We start from the raw sequence: 8,861 nt of genomic DNA on the forward strand, positions 1-8,861 counted from the left end.
ACATGATTTATGCTCGTCCACAGCCATGTTTTCTCTCAGACACTTCTGCTACTATTGTTTTCGGAAAGCAATTAGAATTGGAAAATTCTATTCAAGAGTGTGGGCACAAGACAATGTAATGGAGAGGAGAGGGCATAAATTAATCATGGTTATGAACTTCAGTTTGAAATACTTAATGAGTGGCATAAGAATAATCAAAAGTTGGGGCGCCTGGGTGGCTCAGTCGGTTAAGCGTCCGACTTCAGCTCAGGTCACGATCTCGCGGTCCGTGAGTTCAAGCCCCGCGTCGGGCTCTGGGCTGATGGCTCAGAGCCTGGAGCCTGTTTCCGATTCTGTGTCTCCCTCTCTCTCTGCCCCTCCCCCATTCATGCTCTGTCTCTCTCTGTCTCAAAAATAAATAAACATTAAAAAAAATTTATATAAAAAAAAGAATAATCAAAAGTAACTAGCTAATAACATTTAAATATAACTCCTATTTTATTTTTTTAATATTTATTTTTTTTAATTTTTTAAATTGAAACGTTCTGCATTCACTGAGGCCAAACATGTTAGAGATCCTCAGACACAGTGGTTCTTCAACTTCAGGTGCATCAGAATCTCTTGGAAGACTGGTTCAAACACAGATTGCTGAGCCCCACCCCCGGAGTTTCTGATTCAGTAGGTCTGTAACCACCAGGCCCAACATTTGCATTTTTAGCAAGATCTAGGTGACGATGATAATTGCTGATCTGGGACCACACCTTGGCAGGCATTGTTCTATCCTTCCCCAGCCAATCGGCTGAGGCCACGACCCTTCCCCAGCCAATCGGCTAAGGCCATGATCCCTATAAAACCTTTGTGCTTTTGAAACTCGCTCTCTCTCTTAGGTATCTCACCGCTCCGTCAGTGCAGGTAGGAGATTGAGCTCGAGCTAGCTGGAATAAAGGCTCTGCTTTTGCATCGGACTCGGCTCCCTGGTGGTCTTTGGGGATCACGAATTCTTGGCATAACAAGTGCAGTCAGTTCTCCTTGAGCTTTGGACCAGATTTTTGTTCTTCAAATAACAAATAACATACTTGGTTTAAGTTTAGGACCACACTGTAATAAAAATGTATATATTTAAATGTTAAAATCACAACTCAATGAGGGAGATGCTTACAACATGAGAGAACATGAGAACAAAATAATTGAGGAAACAACAGATAAAATCAACCAAACTGGTTTTTTTGGCCTATCTTATACAGTATATATTAATTTGCTAGGACTGCCATAACAACGTCACATAGACTGGGTGGCTTATACAACAGAAATTTATTTTCTCATAACTCTAGAGGCTAGAAGTTTGAGATCAAGATATCACAGGGTTGGTTTCTTCTGAGGCTTTTCGTTGCCTTAGAGATGACCCTCTTTTCTCTGTGTCTTTACATGGTCTTCCCTCTGTGTATATTGGTGTTTTAATTTCTTCTTATAAGGACATGAGTCATTGGATCAGGGCCCACGCTAATGATCTCATTTAACATTAATTACCTTGGTAAAAGACCCTTCCTTCAAATATAGTCACATTCTGAGATACTGGGAGTTATGACTTTAATCTGTGAGTTAAGGGGGGGGGGGATAATAATTCACCCCATAACGCAATAGTGTTTAATAATATTGTGTCTGATTATATTAGATACATTTCTGATGCACTAAAAGATAAGGTAGCCTGGAAATAAAACAGCTTATTTCTGTGATTTGTGCAAAAAGGCCACCCCACTACTATTATCTCTATCTCCATCACCACTACACCATCACCACCATCATCTCCATCATCAACACAACATGGCCACCATTCCACTGCCATCACCACAACCATCACCCCACCCCCACCCTGTAACAGCTACCCTGGATAATTCAGCCTTCAATTCTAAAAGAGGAATTTGAACCAACTGTTGACCAAGTCAAAAAATTTCCATGGAATAGATCAGATATATCAAATCTTCAAATTGGATTCTAAATTAATACAGACAATATCTCTTGGTTAGTGATAGCTTCTCTAAAACATGACACTGATACATAAATTATAAAGGAAGGTATTGATAAATTTAATGACATAAAACCCAACATCCTTGGCATGTCAGAAATATCACAAATAAAATTCAAATACCAACAAAAATCCAGAGATTTTGTTTGTTACATGTATGTCAGAAAGGGTTAACAAAGTGCATTTATAGGTTAGTTAGAGTAAAGATGTCTAGTGCTGCAATTTATTGATAAGGAAAATCTTGGAGAGAATTAGTTATGGGAGAAAAACCAAAAATTTTATTCAGGGAATACTAGATTTGAGATGTCTATTCAACGTACTGAGATACTAGATAGAAAATTGCATATCATATTTATGTAAGCCAAATGACATTCATATTATTATTTTTTTCACTAGTAAGATTTTACTTCTAATAAACCATGAATATCTTGATTTTATATTTTTCAAAGTACATTTTCAGGTGCATCTCTCAGCCCTCCAAAGATTGCTCCCATTCACTTCATGCAATAAAAGATGCTGTCCTTCTGTAGTTATATAGTTCTGTCCTCTTTCTGTATTATACTATTAATAATTTTAGTTGCCACACATCTTTATCTGATTAAAAAAAGAATTTACAAATGTTATAAACTTTGTTTTGAGGGGTGCCTGGGTGGCTCAGTCAGTTGAACTTCCAAGTCTTGCTTTTGGCCTTAGGTCATAATCCCAGGGTTGTGAGATTGAGTTCCACATCTGGGCTCTGCATTGAGCTTGGAACCTTCTTAAGATCCTCTCTCTCTCTCTCTCTCTCTCTCTCCCTCTCTCCCTCTTCCCCCACTTACACATGCTCTCTTCTCTCTCCTCTCAAATAAATAAATAAATAAAACCTGGTTTTGGAATATTTTCATTAGTTTTTAATCCAATCAGCATTTTGTGGTTTAAAAAAAAAAAAAAAGCAAGATGACAGTTTGAACTCACAGTTTACTGGCAAAGACATTTCTGCTGAGGGAAGGGTCAGATTGAAGAGAAGCAACTGTTCCATTTCTTCATTGGCCTCAGAAGTGTGTGCTGCCCAAAAGGATGCATCAAAATGAAGCCCACAATGATCATTTTGAAGCTTAGACAGCTGCCAATTTTTACCCCAAATAATGTGAATAAGAAACTAACTGTATTTGCAGATACTAACTGTAATTGTACAGCTTAAATCATCTAAGAAGGGGCTTACATTCAACAATCAAGAAATCATTTGAATTTTTCTTTAAAATTTAATGTCTTTAGGGAGAGAGAGACTGGGCACGAGCGGGGCAGGGGCAGAGAGAGAGAGAAAGACACAGAATCTGAAGGAGGCTCCAGGCTCTGAGCTTTCAGCACAGAGCCTGACACAGGGCTTTAACTCAGGAGCCATGAGATCATGACCTGAGCTGAAGTCAGACGCTTAACCAACTCAGCCACCCAGGTGCCCCGAGAAATCATTTTAAACTAGTAGTTATTTTCATATAAAGAGAGGGTTTCCCTTTTTTCTACAAGTATTTCTCATTAAAGAATGTGTTTTCTTACACAAATGTCATACGTATTTGAATAAGCAACAATAGTCAAAAAAAAATTGGCATTTCTGTATACAGTTGCTCCAAAATATTTTTCAATTTCACAAAGCTATTATCCAGTGTGGCCATAAAGTAGAGACTATAGAGTCTAGGTAGCAAGGATTATTTCTAAAACCAATGTTAAGTCAAAGAAATACAAAACAGAGCATGACACTAAGTTTCTGGATTTAGTGCAGTAAGAGTAAACACCTAAGAAAATTTTCCTACTATTTTCTAAAAGAAACAAAGACCTGCAAAGGCTGGTTTCTGGTTGTACAACATTCTACATACTGTATGGATATGCAATTTAAATAGACATACACTACATTCATCTCTGCCCTATTTCCTATGTCTCGCCCTTTCCACCCCCAACAATATACTACCTTTTACCAAGTTACAGACATTAACCTAAATCATCCCACATGGTCCAGGGAAGAGTTAATGTAATGCATTGATGTAAAATGTGAGGGTAAGAAACTCCCTTTCAGTCTTCTCAAAAGCAAAATATGTATATTTCATAAGGCTCTCAGGAAACACTGATGTCTTTAACCTTGTGACCATGTCTTTTTCCTCATACTATACTCGAATGTGCTGGTCTTCATCAGCTGGGGATACTATAACAAATTACTATAGATTGCATGGCATGTAAACAACAGAGATTTATTTCTCATGGCTCTGGAGGATGGAAGTCCAAGATCAGTGTGCTAGCACAGTTCTGGTGAGAACCTTCTTCTGGATTACAGACTACTGACTTGGATCCTTACATGGTAGAAAGAAGGCAAGAGAGCTCTCTGGGGAGTCTTTTACAGAGGCACTAATCTAATCAATGAGGGCTTCACTCTCATGACCTAATCACCTCCCAAAGTCATCACCTCCTAATGCCATCACATCTGGGGTTCGGATGTCAACCTACAAATCCTGGGGGAGCACAAACATGCAGTCCATAATAAGGGTTCATACAAGATCTTCCGGCTTCTGCAACTCTTCCCCTGCCACTTCCATTCCTCTTCCTTGGCCACGAGCTTCTAGACATCATCCACCTGACATCTGAATCAGTACTCCTAAGGTTGGCTACTTGGCTGAAGTCTGAAGACTTTCATGACTTGTTTGAGGTAGCAATACTGGAAACAGTGAAGGTTTCTGCTGATTGATGTATCTCATCTCAGTCAAGGTTGATTTTATAAAATTTCAAGAGCAAGTCCTACAGAATCTGCAGCTGTAGCCACTGCTCAAGGCTGAGGAAACCAGTTCTCACTGCCTGAGGAAGTCAACCATAGCCTAACTTTCTCTGTTCAGGACTTCCCATTAAAAGATACTTCTATAATTGCAGACAAGCCACAGACTGGGAGAAGATATTTGCAAAATGTATATCTAATAAAGGACCTGCGTCCAAAATATAGAACTCTTGAAACTTGACAATAAGAAAACAAATAACCCAGTTAAAAAGTGGCCCAAAGATCTGAACAGACACCTCACCAAAGATGATACACAAATGGTAAATAAGCATTTGAAATGATGTTCTAGGGGTGTCTGGGTGACTCAGTTGGTTAAGCATCCGACTACGGCTCAGGTCATGGTCTCACGGTTCGTGAGTTCAAGCTCCGCTTCAGAGTCTGTGTCTTTCCCTTTCTCTCTGCCCCTCCCCCACCACTGCTCGTTCTCTCTCTCTCTCAAAAAAAAAATGAACATTAAAAAAAATTTTTTTAATGAGAACTGGTGCTCTCCATCATATGTCATTAGGGACTTGAAAATTAGAGTAACAATGAGATACCACTACACATCTATCAGAACAGCAAAAATCCAAAACTGACAAGACCACTGCTGGCTAAGAGGTGAACAGCAGGAACTCTCATTCATCGCTGGTAGGTATACAAAATGGTATAGCCACTTTGGAAGACACTTGAGTGGTTTTGTACAAAACTAAACATGCTCTTGTTATATGACCCAGCAATTGCACTCCTTGGTATTTACCCAAGGGAGTTGAAAATCTATGTTCCCATAAAAACCTGCACATGAATATTTATGGCTGCTTTATTCACAATTGCCAAAAATTGAAAATAACCAAGATGTCCTTTAGTAGGTGAATGGGTAAACAAATAGTGGCACAGACAGCGGAATATTATTCAGTGTTAAAAAGAAGTGAGCTATCAAGCCACAAAAAGACAGAGACAACTGTGAAAACGTGTTACTAAGTGAAAGATGCCACTTTGAAAAGGCTTCTTGCTGTGTGATTCCAACTATATGACATTCTGGAAAAGACAAATCTATAGAGATGGTAAAAAGATCAGTGGTTGCCAGAGGGAAGGAGAGGGGAGGGATGAATGGGTGGAGCACAGAGGATTTTTAAGGCAGTGAAACTAATCTGTGTGATACTGTAACACGGAATATATGACACCATACATTTGTCAAAACTCATAGACCTGAACAACACAAAGAATGGCCCCTAATGTAAACAAAAGAGTTTAGTTAGTAATAATGAAAGTATCAATATAGGTACATAAGTGACAGCAGGGGTATCATACCAACGCAAGATGTTAATAATAGGGGAAGCTATGGTATTGGGGGGACAGAGATACATGGGAGTTCTCTCAATGTCTGCTCAATTTTTCTGTGCACCGGAAACTGCTCTAAAAAATAAAGCTTATTAGTAATTTTTAAAAATATAAAGTAAAAAAGTACTGCTCTGTCAGGGTTGTTGAAACCAGCTCATTGACGTGATTTCATTGTCATATTTTAGGGAGAGGGAGAGAAAGAAGATTAAGCAAGCTCCACGCTCAGCATGGAGCCTGACACAGGGCCCGATCTCATGACCCTGAGATCATGATCTGAGCTGAAATCAAGAGTCAGACGCCTAACTGACTGAGCCACCCAGGCGCCCCAATTGCCATATTCTCATGAGGCCAACCTGTCACAAGTACTCTTGTTGCATCTTCAAAAAGGTTTTTACTGAGAAGAACCTCCTAATGTGCCATTCGGTTGGTATTGGGCAAGTGCCCACTGAAGTCTCCACTGGCTTTTGTGCAGGTTTGTCTCATTTAGTTGCATTAGGAAGTGCAGATTCAGAAGATGCTGTCCCTGCTGCCTGAGGAAGGGGTACAGTTTCAGAAGTGGGAACCAAAGCAGAGACAGCAGTTGGACTTGAGCTACAGCTACTGCTGGGGATGAACCGACTGGAACAGTAGTCACAAGATTTGGTCACTGGGTTGTAACTGGGGCTGGTATTATTGCTTTGGAATTTGTCACCATTATCATCATGAACTTTTCCTCATCTTGATTATTTATTTGAAGGCAGTTATCATAGGGACGTCTGGTGGCTCAGTTGGTTAAATGCCCTACTTCAGCTCAGGTCATGATCTCTCTGCTCGTGGGTTCAAGCCCTGCATTGGGTTCTGTTCTGACAACTCAGAACCTGGAGCCTGCTTCAGAGTCTGTCTCCATCTCTCTGCCCCTCCCCTGCTCATGCTCTATGTCTCTCTCTCAAATATAAAATAAAACATTTTTTAAAATGTGAAGGCAGTTATCATTAAGGGGATTATCATTATTAAGGACTTTGTCTACAGAAATTGACATTTTTCCCATTACCCAAAATGCATGATTCACCTTCAAGGCTGTTACTACAAAGCTGCAGCCAACTCCGAAGGGTCCATTTGCATGAACTACATTGAACTCTGGCACCAAGTCCTTGACTGAGGCTGGAGCCCACAGTTCATATCACATTGACAGAGCCAGAGTGCCCGATTCCCCATGTCACAGTGTATTATCCAGGCCTCTAGAAAGCTCTCTTCTCAGACTGCTGCACACAGCCAAAATTACCTTTTAAATGACAACAGAGTCAGTGTCTCTTGCTTCAAAAAGAAAAAAAGAAGAAGAAAGTCCTCCATTAGCACATTAGTGCTCACCACCCTAAACTAAGAGAAATTTTCAGTAAAAGAAGCATAGTTCACACTGGAGAACTTAAATCATACTGTATTTTTAAAAACAAATTTTATACAAATCATGTGATGACAGCCTTCAGAGGAGACTGTTTTTGACCCTGTCCCTGAATTTACAGCTGAGAGAACACGGCAACCCAGAAAACCAGGAGTGGAGGTTGACCCTGCGGGAGAAAGGGGTTCATCATGGCAGATGACCTGAAGCGATTCCTGTATAAAAAATTACGGCTCCATGCTATTGTTGTGTCAGATAGAGATGGGGTGCCAGTTATTACAGTGGTCAATGATAATGCTCTAGAGCATGCTTTGAGACCTGGTTTCTTCTCTACTTTTGCCCTGGCAACAGACCAACGAAGCAAACTTGGACTTTCAAAAAATAAAAGTATCATCTGTTACTATAACGCCTACCAGGTGGTTCAATTCAATCGTTTACCTTTGGTGGTGAGTTTCATGACCAGCAGCAATGCCAATACAGGATTCATTGTCAGCCTAGCAAAGGAACTTGCTCCATTATTTGACGATCTGAAACAAGTTGTGGTAGCTTCTTAATCTGGCAGTGGTTTTGATGTTCACCTTATTTTCATTATAACAGACACAATATCAATTCAGCAATCTTTAGACACAACAATACTTGTATCCATATATTTAAGAAAGGGCCCCTTTCCCACCTTCCAGTAAAGAAAGAGCGTATAGATATAATTTATGGACAGATTGTTATCTTTTCTTGTGTAGGGACTTTTCTTAATTTAGTGAGATCAGGGATACCGCAGAAATGGTTCAGTACATCACAGCTCCCATGGAGTTAGTGCAGTCACCAGATATGCATGAGATTCCATTCAGTGGGTCAGAATCAAAATCGTACTTTGATCCACTTGAGCCATTAAGTGCTCCCTATAATATAATATGCCCAGGCCTACAGAATGAAGCAGACCTTTTTTATTGTGAATAATAATGAGGATGTATTTTCTTTATATTGTTTTCTTTCTTTGTATTGAGAGTGACAAAGATAAACTGACTTAGTGAAAGTAATAAAATCAGTACAATCACTAAAAAAATTTACAAATTAAAAAATAAAAACAAATTTTAACTACTAAAAAAATGGTTTTAAAACTACCTTTCTGTTTTTTGGCATTTAGTACCTGGCAAATAATAGCACCCAAATGTATACAATGGAGGCTTAGGGAAGAACAGATCTAATCGAGAGTTTAGTTTTAGACAATCTGTGGATCAGGTACTTGTAGATATCCACCTGGAGTTGTTGAGTAGGCATACATTAATTTTTTATGGCATGAAAGCCACGGAACTAAATGACATTACCTAGGAAGTAAATATATATATATATATATATATATATATATATACACGCAT

General features: G+C 39.3%; 1 pseudogene; it reads left to right on the plus strand.

Moving 5' to 3' along the window:
* Positions 1 to 7,584: 7,584 nt before the first annotated feature.
* Positions 7,585 to 8,106, plus strand: LOC112850196 (ragulator complex protein LAMTOR3 pseudogene; annotated as a pseudogene).
* Positions 8,107 to 8,861: the final 755 nt, after the last annotated feature.

This window comes from Puma concolor, chromosome C2 (assembly GCF_028749965.1).
Source record: "Puma concolor isolate L17-30 chromosome C2, mPumCon1.1.hap2, whole genome shotgun sequence".
NCBI classification, from domain to species: Eukaryota; Metazoa; Chordata; class Mammalia; order Carnivora; family Felidae; genus Puma; species Puma concolor.